Raw genomic sequence first — 16,064 nt, 5'->3', positions numbered from 1 at the left:
AAGAGCTCAACGATCAAAACAGCGTCTGTGAGGAACATAAACAGACGTGGCCCTTCAACTGGACAGAAAAATATAGAAGTAATATATCTGGCAAAAAGAAGTGAAGAGAATGAGTGCAATAAAAGAGGTAGAGCAAGGAGACAGGTGATATTTGTATACACGTGAGGATAGGTGATAGGCAGACGGGGGACGGAAAAGAGGTACTGACGTTAGCAACTGGGAGACTATGCTGATCGTTTCAAATAGACGAGGAAGGTGGCGCATGAATTAAATTTTGCAAGATGTGGAGGGGAGAGTTCAGATGGATGGTATGAGGGAATGGAATAAGACACGGTGAAGGGGGTCAGGGATATCGGGAAGAGAGGTAGACTGGACAGAGAGGTTCCAGTTCAAAAAATTACTGCTCATTCCTTAGGGTAGTCGGCAGAGCAGAAGTAAAAATGGACGTTGTTCACCCAGTATATGTTTAGCATTGGCAGTGAATAAGGCCGAGAACAGACAGGTTAATGTGGTTTCGGCCAAAGGAATTAAGCAGCTGAGAATCGGTAGGTCAAAATGGCCGATGTATTAAGCGAAGGTACTTGGCAAAGTGGCCACCCAGTCAGTGAACAAACTCATCTGTACCCTGAGAAAATTATCAGGAGCGCCACGTGCAATAAATAGTGCCGGGGTACACGGGGATGAACACCTCTCTCAACTGGAAGTGCTTATTAGGGCCTTAGATGGTGTACAACTGAGATTTGAAGGACAGATGTTACACGTTGTTCCGGTGCAGGGTAGATAAGGAGCGACAGAGAACACAGTTTGGGGTTGGATAGGGTTGGATCCGGAGGGATAAGCATATTCGGAAGCCAGAGTGCATGAGAGATCCCTGTGTAAAGTGGACAAGGTATACGAAAGGAAGACTTGGCTGGTGTGGGAAACCGTTAAGTTGGCAGAAGGACGTGTTGGATGTGCAGGCTCGTGGGGTTGTATGCGAGGACCACGAAAACTCGATCTCTTTAACATCTGGAGGGAAGGGCTGTTGGCCACCTTTCTAATCAATAATCACCTGGGGTCGGTATGATTTAGGAATTCAATCAAACAGGAACATTAGGAAATCCAATTAAAGAAAACTCGATTTTATCGAATGCTATGCAAGTATTGCCCGTACAAAGTCATCATACTCCAAAAACAAAACATCGTACATCAACAGAAAATTATAAAGAAAGTATATTTTCTAATTTCAACTTTCTCAAACATTTAATACGGCAAAACTGTCGCATTTCAGTGCAACACACTGTAAGGTTTATACTGCTAATGTAGCGGCCCTCTGTAATGCTTCATTTTTAATGTAATGGTTTCACTGTAGCAGCAAAGTTTGGGTTATGACTAGAGATAACGGGGCTTTGGAACGTGAGGGCTATCCAGTGAGAGAAATATTGTTCTTTCTTATGAGTCGGGAAGAAAGTAGAAGAAGGAAGACGCGAGTGTAGAGAACTGGTAGACCACCGGATGGAGTGGACTGAGAGCGAGGGTCCGAAGGTCAACGACGCTGGGAGGAAGTCGATGGTTGATGAAGGGCCATATCAGTGAGCTCCAACGTGCACGTTTGACTGTTTCCTTAAATGGGCGCATTTTCTTTATTTTTCTTTACTAACCCTATATTCAGATTAAGATATATAAAGTTCAATCATTTAATTGGGTACGATGTACTGTCTGATATTTTGCGGTGCGGATTTGTAACCGGGTAACACATCACGCAGCATCCACACAACCTTGATTTCTCAGTTTGGCGGAGCCAGAAGTTGTCTTCTCCTAGAAGCACGCGTGCAGGCCGAGCCTGAGGGTTACAACAATTAAGCCAATGTAAATTTGCACATAAAGGTTAGAGCTCAATCCGGTTGTCGATCAGTGCACAGCTTTGCTCACAGCGCTGAAATATCATCACAAATCGCAGATAGAACTTGCATTCCTTCTTGGTCTCTTTCGTCTTGCATTATCTTGCATCAAGATCACCTCTTCATATTCGATCCTCTGGACATCTGCTCTGATCCTCTCACAGGACACACTTATTTCACAGAAATTTGCTAAAATAAAAGACCTCATTGCATAGCAAAGGAAATCTTATCTAGGGCATTACATTTTCCCCTCAGCAACAATAGTCATGTCCTTATGACTTTGGAACTTATTAGTGCATTATCGATAATACAGTATGCAAATGAATTCCGTGATTTGAGGACCCCCCAATCTAATTGTAACTGTAATATGTCAGTATTGGGATCGACGCAAACCTCTGTTTCCGCAGCACATATGTCGGCCGATCTGGGGGTTTTCTCATTCTCTGAAACTTTCGTATAGCTGCTTCAACTTCTTCCGCCTCAGGCACTTCTTGCTTGTGGATGCGTCCCCCTGTCTATCATTCGTACCTTCCAGTATCTCAGGTCTCCTGGCCATCTTACTGAACTCAATTCATTCCCAATTATATTGGACCCCAGTTTCCACTCACTCTCTATTGTCACGTCTGCCTGCCCACTTGAAGTCCTACCCGTTACGCCCGAGTCAGGGCTAGAAATTCAGATATCTCTTAGTCTATTCTTGGGGTTTTTCATAAAATAAAACATACCATAGTCTTACTTCCTCATTCACCGAGTCTGTACGGTACTCAGTGGTTGGTCCCTCTCCACTGAAAGCACACTGTTGTCAGCCGGTTGCCTTTTTGTTGTCTTTCTTCGGTACAGAGTTCTGCTTCTAGGTGTTGGCTCCGTGTCAGGCTCTGGATCATCACATACTTCCTGCCCTAGGGGCGGAAGGTGATTGCAAAAGTGAATTGACAGGAACATTTCGATCCTTTGACTTGAGCCAGAAAACTAGCATGTGTCGCATCTAGCTGTCCAATACTAAAGGGGTAGATGTCAAGTTGTCGCCACCGTATGCTTTCGTCGTAGCCCTAAATTTCTGTACAGAGGCATCAATTGAGAGAATCTAATCCTTTGATCGTATTTCCTCTTGCTTCTTTGGTTTTGCGTGGTAACAGGAACTGCTGCTAGCTCACTAGCGTATTACAGTTCTTGCCACGTGTCAGACACATACTTGAGATTCGTCCTCTGCGGCAGCTCTTCATCACCTGCTTCAAGATAGCGACAGGGCAGGTGACAGAAGTTTGTGTATGGTAACATTTTGTATCTAGTGATCACAATGCCATTATTTTCAAAGTGAATGTTCAATTAGATAGGCATGGTAAGCAGAATTAGATTCCCGATTGCAGAAAGACCAGTTTTAATGATATCAGAAACTATTTGCCAACTGGAATTGAGACGGGTTGTGTTCTGGCAGAAGTGTGCTTGGCAAGCGGGAGACCTTCAAAGGTGAAATTCTGAGAGCACAAGGCCTGTATATGCCTGTTAGAACAAAATGTAAAAATAAAAGGTATAGGGAGTCTTGGATTTCAAAAGATATTGAGGCACTAGTTAATACATAAAAAAGGTACATAACAGGTACACAGGTGCACTTATGGAGTATAAAAATGCAAGAGAACTTAAGAAAGAATTCAGGAGGCGGAAAAAAAGACACGTAGTCAACCCGGCATATAAAATGAGAGAGTATCTGATGAGTTCTGCAGATATGTTGAGAACAAAAGGTTTGCAAGGGACAAATTTGGTCTTCTGGAAGATCAGAATGACATTCCATGTGTGGAGCCAGACAGAATGGGGGAGATCGTTCTCTTTTTGCGCCTGCATTTGTTCAGGAGACCGTCAACGAATCTATAGAAGTGAACTAAGGCAGCATCAACTTCATGAACCCTGTAGAGATCACACGGGAGGAAGTTTTTCTTGTCCGTTGAAAATGAGGGTAGCCAAATCCACAGAACCTGACAAGGCATTCCTTCGTACACTACGGGAGATAACTGCTGAATATGCCCGGCCCTAGTAGAGATATTTGAGTAATCGATAGTGGCAGGTGAATCACCAAAAGAATGGAGGACAACCGCTGTTGTTCCGCTGTTCAAGAATGTTCCAAAGTAAACCACGAAATTATAGGCCAGTGAGCCTGACATCAGTCGTGGAAAGTTATTTGAAGCTATACTGAGGGACCGGATATAAAAGTGTTTGAATGGACATAGACTGACTAAGCATAATCAGCATGACAACGAGCGTGGTAGATCATGTCTAACCAATCTTCGGGAGTTTTCGAGGAAGTTACCAGGAAAGTTGATGAAGGCAAGGGGGCGAAGTTAGTAAGGCATTTGAAAATGTTCTTCATGAGACAGTGGTGAAGTAGGTTCAGTCGCTCGGTCTTCACTATGTGGAAGCAAATTGGATTAGAAGTGTCTTCCTGGGAGAAATCAGAGAGTGGGTTTGCCACATGCCTATTAATGAGGGGGGACGGCTACAAGAGTAATCTCTTTTGATGACTTATCCCACTTCCCTTTGTAACGGTGACCCAGTTACCTATGTCCTGCAACTTGAGAGTAACTAGCTGTCGTAAGATCATAAGATGTAGGAGCAGAATTAGGACTTTCAGCCCATCGAGTCTGCTCCACCATTTCATCGTGGCTAATCTAATGTCCCACTCATCCTGATAAGTGTTCTGTCCATATACGTTAACTTTATGACAAATCAAGAACTTATAAACTTTCGCTTTAAATACATCCACAGACTTGGCATGCTATCTGTGGCACTGCATTCCACAGATTCTCTACTCTATGGCTACATCAGATCCTCCTGATCTCCATTCTAAAAGGTCGCCGTTCTAATAGGTTCTCTATAGTTCTCAACATCCTTATCATAGGAAATATCCTCTCCACATCCACCTTATCTAGTCCTTTCAATATTCCATAGGTTCCAATGACATCACCCGCGTTCTTATAAATTTCAGTAAGTACAGGTCCAAAGCGTCCAAACGTTCCTCATATCTTAACGGCTTCATTCCCGGAATCATCTTCGCGAATCTCCTCTGCACTATCTCCAATACGTGCATGTCTTTTCTGAGATATGCGACCCAAAACTGTTGACAATACTCCAAATGCGGCACAACTAGTGCCATATCTGCTTCTTTTTTATATTCTTTTCCAGTTGAAATGAATGTCAAATGGCATTTGCTTTTTTTAGACTCACCCAGTAAATTAACCATCTGAGAGTCCTACACGGGCGCTTGAACGTTTCTTTGCTCACATGATGCTTGAATTTTCTCACAATTTAGATAATAGTGAGCGCTTTTGTTCCTTTAACCAAAATGCATTGCTGATCATTTGCCAACACTGTATTACATCTACCATTTTATTGTCAATTCTTCTAATTTGTTGAAGTCATTCTTCAATCGCATTGTTTTTTCTACAATGCCTACCTCTCCACCTAACTTCCTATCATCTCCAAATGTTGCCAGAATTCCATCAATTCCATTATACGGATCATTGAAAAATATGTTAACATTTTCCTTCCCAACACTGACCCCTTACTAGTCACTGGCAGCCAACAAGAAAAAGGCCCCTTTATTTCGCTTTCGCTGCCTCCTGTCCGTCAGGCGTTCCTCTATCCATGCCAATATCTTTCCGGTAATGCATTGGTACTTTACGTTGTTAAGCAGGCTCATGTGAGGCAACTTATCAAATGCCTTCTAAAAATACAATGGCATCCACTACCTGTCCTTTGTCTTCACAAAACGCATGCTGACTTCGACTTATTTTAGTTTCCAAGTCACCGAACGCTCATTCTTAGTAATGGACTCCAGTAATTTCCCAACCACTGAGGTGAAGTCAACTCGCCTTTAATTTCCTTTCTTTTCACTTATTCCCTTCTTAAAGCGTGAAGTGTCTTTTGCAATTTCCAATCCTCCCGAACCATGCCAGAATCAAGTGATTCTTGAAAGGTCATGACCAATACATCTGCTATCTCTTCAGCAGTATTTTTCAGAAATCTGGGATGTAGTGCATCTCAAGAATTTTCAGCATGCTTGCACGTTTTACTTTGCAAAATTAATGGAACCCACTCCTGCTCCCTGGCTATTAAATACCTCTGGTACGCTTCTAGTGTCTTCCACACATTGAATTATGTAAATGTTGTACAAAGGCTGCTGTAACGTGGTGTACAAAGGTTGTTGTATGTGATGCATAAATGCTGTTGTAAGTGATGTACAACGGCTGTTGTAAATCTAGTCAGGAAGAAAAGAAGTGCTTACAAAAGGTTGAAAGTGCTATGTAATGATAGAGAGCTAGAAGTTTATAACGCTAGCAGGAAGGCACTGAAGAAAGAAGTTAGGAGAGTCAGAAGAGGCAATGAAAAGGCTTTGGTGGACAGGATTAAGGAAAACCCCAAAGCGTTCTACAAGATTTCTAAGGGCAAGAGGGTAAGACGTGAGAGAATAGGACCAATCAAGTGTGACAGTGGAAAACTGTGTGTAGAACTGGAGGAGATAGCAGAGGTACTTAATGAGTATTTTGCTTCAGTATTCACTACGAAGAGGATTTTGGCGATTGTAATGATGACTTACAGCGGACTGAAAAAGCTTGAGCATGTAGATATTATTACAAAGGATATGCAGTGGCTTTTGGAAAGAATCAAGTTGGATAAGTCACCGGGACTAAACGAGATATACCATAGGCTACAGTGGGAGGAGATTGATGAGCCTCTGGCGATGATCCTTGCATCACCAATGGGGTCGAGCGAGATTCCGGAGGATTGGGGGTTCCGGATATTGTTCCATTATTCAAAAAAGTGAGTAGAGAAAGCACAGGAAATTATAGACCAATGAGTCTTACTGCAGTGGTTGGTAAGCTGATGCAGAGGCTCGTGAGAGGCACGATTTATGAACATTTGGAAAGGCATAATATGGTTAGGAATAGTCAGCACGGGTTTGTGAAAGACAGGTCATGCCTTACAAGCCTGAATGTTTTTTTTCTGAGGATGTGACTAACCACATTGATGATGGTAGAGCAGTAGATGTAGTATATATGGATTTCAGCAAGGCATTTGACCAGGTACCCCATGCAAAGCTTATTGAGAAAGTAAGAAGGCATGCAATCCATGCAGAAATTGCTTTGTGGATCCAGAACTATCTTTCCCTCAGAAGGCAAAGGGTGGTTGTAGACGGATCATATTCTGCATGGTGGTCGGTCACCAGTGCTGTGCCTCCGGGATCTGTTCTGGGACCCCTACTCTACGTGATTTTTATAAATTACTTGGATGAAAAAGTGGAGGATTGGGTTAATAAATTTGCTGATAACACAGAGGTTGGAGGTGTTTTTGATAGGGTGAACGGCTGTCGGAGGTTACAGCGGGACGTACAATAGGATGCAAATATTGACCGAGGAGTGGCAGAAGGAGTTCAATCCAGATAAGTGTGAGGTGGTTCATTTTGTTAGATCAAACATGATGACAGAAAATGTTAAGACTCCTGGAAGTGTGGAGGATCGAATTGATCTTGGAGCCCGAGTCCATAGAACACTCAATGCTGCTACGGAGGTTGACCCTGTGGTTAAGAAAGCATACAGTGTATTGACTTTTATCAATCGTGAGACAAAGTTTAGGAGCCGAGAGGTAATGTTGCAGCTATCTCGGGCACTGCTCAGACCCCACTTGGAGTACTGGGCTCAGTTCTGGTCGCTTCACTATAGGAGCGATGTGGAAACCACAGAAAGGGTGCAGAGGACATTTACAAGGATGTTGCCTGCATTGGTGAACATACCTTATGAAAGTAGTTTGAGGGACCTCGGCCTTTTTTGCCTCGGAGCGACGGAGGATGAGAAGTGACCTGATAGAGGTGTACAAGATAATGAGAAGCATTGGTCGTGTGGATAGTCAAAGGCTTTTTTCCCCAGAGCTGATATGGTTGCCTCAAAAGGAGACACTTTTAAGGTGCTGGGGAGTAGGTACAGAGGAGATGTCAGGGATAAGTTTTTTTTTGTCAGAGATTGGTGGGTGCGTGGAATGGTCTGCCGGCGACGGTGGTGGAGGCGGATACGATAGGCTCTTTCAAAAGATTCCTGGACAGGTATATGGAGCACAGAAAAATAGAGGGCTATGGGTAACACTAGGTAATTTCTCAGGTAAGAACAAGTTCAGCACAGCTTTGTGGGCCGAAGGGCCTGTATAGTGCTGTTGGTCTTCTATGTCTCTATTCTCTATGTTTTCATCCACGATTTCTTTGTCTCCTATTACTACCTCAACAGCATCATTTTCTTGTAGTCCAGTATCAACTCTTTCCTCCCTTTTCCTCGCTATATGAATGAAAAAATCTTTCAGTATTATAGTTTATTTTATTTATTTCAGTTTTTTTCACTTTCTTGCTTTTATTTGCTTTTTGTTGTACTTTAATATCTCCCCTATCATCCAACTTCCCATTCCTTTTTGCTACATTATATGCCCTTTCCTTCACTGTTATGCAGTCCTTAATTCCCTTTGTCAGCCACGGTTGCCTGCATCTGCCATTTGAAAATATCTTCTTCTGTGGACATATCTATCCTGCGCCTTCTGAACTATTCCCAGAAACTTCAGCCACCTCTGCTGTGCCTTCAACACCGCCAGAATCCTGTTCAATCCACCAGAGCAAGCTCTTTCCTCATGCGTCTGGAATTCTCTGTATTCCTTTGAGATACAGATGCACCTGAATTACGCTTCCTTTCTCGGATTGCAGTATATGCTGAAATATATTGTATCACCGGCTCCAAAGTGTTCCTTTACCTTAAGCTACCTCATAAAGTTCAGACTGTTATATAGCACCCGATCTACGTAAGCCTTCCCTAGTAGGCTCAAGCACAAGCTGCTCTGAAAAGTCATTTCGTAATCATTTGACAAATTCCCTCTCTTGCGGTTTGACAACAACAAGATTTTTGCAATCGTTTTGCATATTGAAGCCCCCCATTGCAATTGTGATATTACCCTTACGTGGTCAATAGCGGTGTCAATAAAGGTCTACCAGGGGTTAATTGTCGCAGGCCGGTGGCAGTTTTGCCGTGCGTTTATCCATTGTATTTGGCCTATCACCGGCATCAACTAAGATGAATATGTAGCAGGTCAGCGGCGGGTATTTAAAAAGAGGCTTCGGATTGGAAGAGGCGTTGGCTCTGTGGAAAGCTTCTGCTAAGGTTTCGTTTTTGTTGTTATCTCTCTGTTACTGTACAATTTAAATGGTTGTGGTGTACTCTTCTTATCAGATTTGGGTAACTGGGAAACAAAAATGTCTCCTGGAGAACTACATCTGCAGGTTGCATCCGGTGCAGTTTCTTGAAGACCGTGTTCAGTGCAGCAGCACTGGCTTGTACAAGAGAGCGTGGATATAATTGTTCAAAGAAGTAATCGCCCCTAAGTTGCAGGAGGTGAGTATCTCGCTGGGTGACAGTAGGAGAAATGGAAATAGGCAGTTAGAGCAGAGCACCCCGGTGGCCATTCCCGTCAAAAGTAAGTATGCCACTTCGGATACTTTTGTGGGGAATAACCTCCGGGAGTATGTCTGGTCGACCGGGTTGCAGGCACTGACGATGAGACAGTGGTGTAGAAGAGAAACGTAAATAAGAAGGGAACGGTCGTGATAGGGGACTTGATAGTGAAGGGCACAGACAGGAGATTCTGTGGCCGCGAAAGGAACACCCGGATCGTATGTTGCCACCCAGCTGTCACCGTCACGGATGTCTCAGCTCGTACCCACGACATTTTGGAGAGGGACGGGGAGCAGCCAGATGTCTTGATACATATTGGTATCGATAACATAGGAAGAAAGAAGCAATGGCGTCCTAAAAAGATAAGTTTGAGAGCTAGTTAGAAATGAGAAGCAGGACCTCCCATCTAGCAATTTCTGGATTGCCACGAGCTAGTGTGAGTAGAACAAAAATGAGTTGGCAGATAAATGCGCGGCCGAGAAGCTAGTGCGGGGGGGGGGGGGGGGGCATGACCTCGGGTACTTGGATCATTGGAATCTCTTCCGGGGTTGTATGCTCTGTTCAAAAATGAGAGGTAGCACCGGAACCCGAGGGGGACTAATTTTCTCGGGGGAAGGTTTGTTGGAGCTGTTGGGGAGGATTTAAACTAACTTCACAGGTGGGGGTGATAACCGGCAAAAAAAAATCAGACTCAGGAAAAGGCGGATGGTAAAAAAGTAAAAATAGCGTGCAGTCAGATTTTCAAGAAGGGTAGGCAGGTGATGGGACGTAGTTGCAGCCAACAGGCTGGGTATTAAAACAGGTGTGATTCAGAATAAGAAAGGATAGCAAATACGGTACTCAATGAGTTGTATCTAAATGCGCTAGCATAAGAATTAAGGTGTGTGATCTAGTTGTAATATTACAGATTGCCAGGTATGATGCTGTGGCCATCTCTGAATCGTGTCTGAAGGATGACTGTAATTGGGTGCTGAATATCCAAGGTTACACGTCATATCGGAGAGACAGGAAGGTAGGCAGACGTTGGAGTGTGTGGCTCCACTGGTAAAAATGGCATCAAATCAATGAGAAGATGTGGAATTAGATTGGAAGATATTGAATCTTTGTGGATTGAAATAAGAAATAGAAATCGGAAAAGAATCTTGATAGCAGTTATATACAGGCCTCCCAACAGTGGCTGAGAGATGGATCACAGGCTAAAAAAGGAAATAGAAAAAGCGAGTCCAGAAATGAAGATTTTGGGCGGTTTTAACCAGCAGATCGTTTGGGGAAAGCAGATTTGCAATGATGCTTAATAGAATGAATTTGATGAATGCCTAAGCAATAGCTTTTTAGAGCAGTTTGTTTTTTACCGACTACGGGATCAGTTATACTGGATTGTGTTACGTAAGGAACATGGGGTGATTAGACAGCTTAAGTTAAAAGAATCCTAAGGAACCAATGATTACCATATGATTGTGTTGAAATTCACATCAGATAAGTAGAAAGTAAAGTCTGATGTAGCAGTATTTCAGTGTAATGAGAGAGATTACAGTGGCACGAGAGAGGAGTTGCTCAAAGTAAATTAGGAGGATATGCTATCAGGGATGTCAGCAGAGCAGCAATGGCTTGAGTTTCTGGGGGGGAAAATGAGGAAGTTGCAGGACATGTGTATTCCAAAAATGAAGAAATACTCAAATAGTAAAATAGTACAACCGTGGGTGACATGAGAAGTCAAAACTATTGTAAAAGCAAACGGAAGGGCATACAACAAACTAAAAATTAGTGGGAAGATAGAGGACTGGGAAGTCTTAAAAATCTATAGAGAGAAACTAAAAGAGGGAAAAGATGAAATATTAAAGCCAGCTAGCAAATAATATCAAAGTTCAGAGTAAATGTTTTTTCCATGCTAAAAATAAAAGTGAAATCACCGTGGATATAGGACGACGAGAAAATGAGGCAAGAGAAATGATAACGGGGAACAAGGAGATGGCTGATAAGTTAGATGAGTATGTTGCGTCAGGCTTCACTATAGAAGACACAAGCAGTATGCCTCGTGTGGGAAGGAAGAAACGTGGATGCAGTTACTGTTAAAAAGAGAGAACTGATGAACAGATGAACTGCACCCCAGGGTTCTGTAAAAGGTAGCGTTGGAGATTGGGGTGGCATTATAAATTAACCAGTGACTAGTGGTGTTACGCAGGGGTCTGTGTTGGAAACACTTCTTTTATTGCTCTATATAAATAATACGAAGATTGATGGAGGGCAGCTAGTGTTGAGGAAACAGGTAGGAAGCAGAAAGACTTGGAGAGATTAGGATAACCGACAGAAAGTGGCAAATGAAATACACTGCTGAAAAATGCATGGTCATGCACTTTCGGAGGAGAAATCAATGTGCGGACTATTTTCTAAACGGGAAGAAAATCCAAAATTCTGAGATGCAAAGGGACTTGGGAGTTTTTGTGCAGAATACCCTAAAGTTTAACATGCAGGTTGAGTCAGTGGTGAAGAAGGAAAACTCCATGTTAACATTCATTTCCAGAGGTCTAGTAAACAAGAACAAGGATGTGATGTTGGGGTTTTATAAGGCACTGGTGTGGCCTCATCTTGAGTACTGTGAACAGTTTTGAGCCCGTCATCTAAGAAAATATGCACGGGCATTGGAGAGGGTTCAGCGGAGGTTCACAATGATGATTATAGAAATCAAAGTGTTATTATACGAGGAGCGTTTGATGGCTCCGGGTCTGTACTCGCTGGAATTCAGAAGGATGAGGGGCATATCTCACTGAAACCTTTCGAATGTTGAAAAGCCTAGACAGAGTAGATGTTGCAAGGATGTTTCGCATGGTGGGAGAATCTAGGACAAGAGGACAGAGCCTCAGGGTAGAGGGACATCCTTTCAAAACAGGCATGCGGAGAAATTTCTTCAGCCAAACAGTGGTGTCTTTGTGGAATTTGTTGCCACATGCAGCTGTGGAGGTCAGGTCGTTGGGTGTACCGAAGGCAGCAATTGATAGGTTCTTGATTGGAATGGTATCACAGGTTACAGGGAGAGGTCTGGGAACTGGGGTTCAAGAGGAAACAAAGAAGGATCGTCCCTCATTAAATAGTGGAGCAGACTCGATGGGCCTGATTGCCTAATTCTCCTTCAATACTAATGGTCCTATGGTCTTACCATATGCCCTTGCCCAACTCCCGGTGCAAACTCAACCCCACAACTTCACTACTATTTTGGAAGCCCTTGTATGATTCACATCATGGTGTTCTTACCTTGGAAGATTCTTAACTCCACCCAGAATTTACAATATTCTCTGACACTAAGACACTTCTTTCTATAGGTGTAATTCCATCTTTTACCAACAGAGCCACACCACTCTGTATGCCCTTCTGGCATTCCTTCCGATAACAAAATATATCCCTTGTTATTAAGCTCTGAACTATGACCTTCTTTTAGGCGGGATAAACCCCCGAACTTCAAATTGCGATGAGTTCATGTACCTTACTATGTGCATTAAAATACTCACCTTCAGTCCTGAAATCTTCCCGCTCTTTTGATTTTTGCCACTGTGGTACAGTTTCACACTTTGCAGTGTATACATTTATACCCACTCATTGGCTTGTGTGTCCTTACGTTCATATTACATCCATCAGCTACCTGGTGGCTCATCCTCAGCTCATAAAGCTCTAGTAAAACTGCTTGCAGGATATTAAACCCCGTCAGATTTAAGAGTAACCCATTGTTTTTGTATAGGACACACCTGCCCGAGAAGAAGTGCCAATGACGCAGAAATCTATATCCCTGATCTTGCTCCAGTTCTTCACCTTTTCAGCCACGCTTTTATTTGCCGTCTCATCTATTCCTATCCTTGTCTCGTCGCCGTAACACAGGCAGCAATCCCGAGATTACGATCATTCCGGTCCTGCTTATCAGCTTCCTTGAAACTCCCTGTATTCTGTTTTCAGGACTCCATCCCTTTTTTTCCCTATGTTGCTGATACAAATATGTACCACGAATTCGTAATCACCGTCCCTTTTCAGGATATTGTGGAAGCGTTTGGAAACATTACAGACCCTGGCACCAGGGAGGCACACTGATATCCGTTTCTTTTTCGTGGCCGCAGAATTGCGCATCTGTCCCTCTAAAGACAGAGTCCCCTATTACTGCTGCCATGCTCTTCAGTCTGTTTCGCTTCTGAGCCACAGAGCCTGATTCAAGTGCCAGAGGAAGAGCCAGGTAGCCCCCCCCCCCCGCCTCCCACCGCCACAACGGAGATCAAAATGGACTCCTTATTGTTATGATGGGCGAGCACAGGGATGCTCACAACTGGTTGACTTGGGACGTCTACCTTGCTGTCACAACTGTCTCCCACCTCTCTACTTTCCCAAGCAAGACGAAGATCATCAGACTGCAGCTCAATTTTCCTATCACGCTCTCCAAGGTGCTGCATCTCGATACAACTGGTCTCGGCTGGAAGTCTCCTGGAAAACCTACATTCAAGTCAGATTCTACTGCTTCTCAGCCACATTACAATCAGAAACTCCCGCTGAAAATTTTCAATTTCTGCTCTTGACGTCCGCGGGCACGTGTCCACTGCGTTTTCTATGCCGTATTTCCCATGCGTCATATCTATCAACTCCTCAGCCTCCCCAATAATCCGGAGTTTATCGAACTCCAGGTCTAATTTCTTCGATGCTAAATTAACCCTTGCAGGTGTAGTTGTCAGTGGCACTGGTAGACTCTTGCCTTCCCACATCCTGCAAGAGGAACTTGTCATTATTCTGCTGGCGGACCTCGACCACCAGCCCCTCCAGGCCGAGACATATTTTGATGCCGCTGGGCCCACGGGGACATCTTCTTCTACCGCTCGCCTCGAATATCGGATCTCTCAGGCTTGGAAGCTCTGCGCCTCCCTCTTTCTCCTATCTTATCTATCGTGAACAAACAAACTCAATCGCCTCCTTTGAGGCCACCAATATTCTCCGCCTCCGATCCCAGCTCTAATCTCAGTTGAGTGATCCCCATTCCCTATGAACCTCTCCACTCGGAGTCCGAACGTTTTGCATTCAGCAGGATCCTTTACTTTCGTCCTCTTAACCCCCAGCTCTCTGTGTTCCGCGCCCGCAACGATTCCAGGCTCCTCTTCCACCCCTTCTACATCCACTTCTTCGGCAAGTATTGTCCAGCCGGCACCACCTACCCGTTTTCTTATTTTCAGCCCTCTTCCTGACATTGGACACTCCTCTCTAGTTCGCTACTTGTTCTAATTGCCAACGAGACATCAACCAGCCTGTATTCTACATCCTCACTTCTCCTCGAAACATAACCACGCGGAACGTTCTGCTTTCCTGTCTCTGCACAAACACAAACGTATCATCAACCGGCAGACAAACGGGCTACTGCTGTTGCATGGTTTACCGACCTCTACCATGCTGCGGCCCGGCGGCAACTTTCAAACACCTCCTTTTGCTTACTGCAGACCATCAGAAAATTACCTGCCCCGTTTTCCTCCTTCTGCCCTATTCGCAATTTCCTCTCTCTTGTCCAATCAGGATGCTTCTTCTCCAGCCCATTATCTTACCCAACCACCGTACTTCAACTATAATTTTCTAGCTAGTTCACATTGCATACACCAAACCTTCATTTATCTGGCGTCTTCTCATTTCTCTTCCCTTCTGAAGAAGCATTTCGGTTAGTAACGTTGACTATTTATTCATTTCCATAAAAGCTGGCTGTTCTGCTGAGTTCATGAAGCATTTTGTATGTGTTGCACTGTTAGTCCCGTTGCTAAAGAAGCAAAAAATAAGATAAAGAAAGCGAAAATTACCTGGAATACTTTGCCTGTAGCCACTGCCTCTCCTAGTCTTCTTTAAGCAACGGGCTCAAATACCCACTTTAGCACTGGCCCCTCACACAATGGTCACTCTCAATTTGGCTTCTCTGCGTAAAACGAGCTTATTTTTTTATCAGTTATTTCCAAAGTGCCGAATTACACTACGCACAATGCAAATCTATGTAGTGTTGTGCAGGAAGTTCCAAAGGCTCCTGTTCACTTTTCTATAAAACATTCTGCCACTATGCACAATCCAACATCTTCTAGTGATCTGTTATGCTTATGAAATTCTTCTGTACAGAATCCTTTGTTCATGTCAGTGTCTTTGCTGTGTTACAAAGGATTCCAGTCTTGCTTATTAGCCTCATTAGCTCATCTCAAGGTCTTCTGAAAATCCATGTCCACTGATTCTCCTTCATTTCTACTGCCTTCCCTGACCAAAGCAACAACTGCGAAAGCCATGCCAAACACTGGCCCGCTCAAAGGAATGACCGCTCCAAGAATAGCCACTGCGCTTGTATTTGCTTTATTCATCCTTTCTGATGAATCCTGCTGGGTGAGCGGTTTCAGCCCAACTCACAATATCTGCCGCGAAGTTCGACTTTCAGACCTTGATTGCGATTGAAATAGTGGGACTATTCGTGTCGTCCCGCTCGGTAATTCGTCGTAATCCAACTAAAACATGAGCACATGTATTATGGGAGAGATGTTAAATGAATAAGGAGAACATGAGAAGGAACTCCTCACTCAGACATTGATAAGAGTGTGGAAAGAGCTGCCAGCGGAAGTGGAGAATTCGAGTTCTAGATCACAATTTAAGAGAAGTTTTGCTGGGCACATGGATAGGACAGATATGGAGCGTTATCGGCAGGGTGCAGATTAATACATCGCCATGGCTAGAT

This window comes from Hemitrygon akajei, chromosome 3 (assembly GCF_048418815.1).
Source record: "Hemitrygon akajei chromosome 3, sHemAka1.3, whole genome shotgun sequence".
In the NCBI taxonomy this organism is placed as follows: Eukaryota; Metazoa; Chordata; class Chondrichthyes; order Myliobatiformes; family Dasyatidae; genus Hemitrygon; species Hemitrygon akajei.
Note: the sequence above shows the minus strand (reverse complement) of the source record.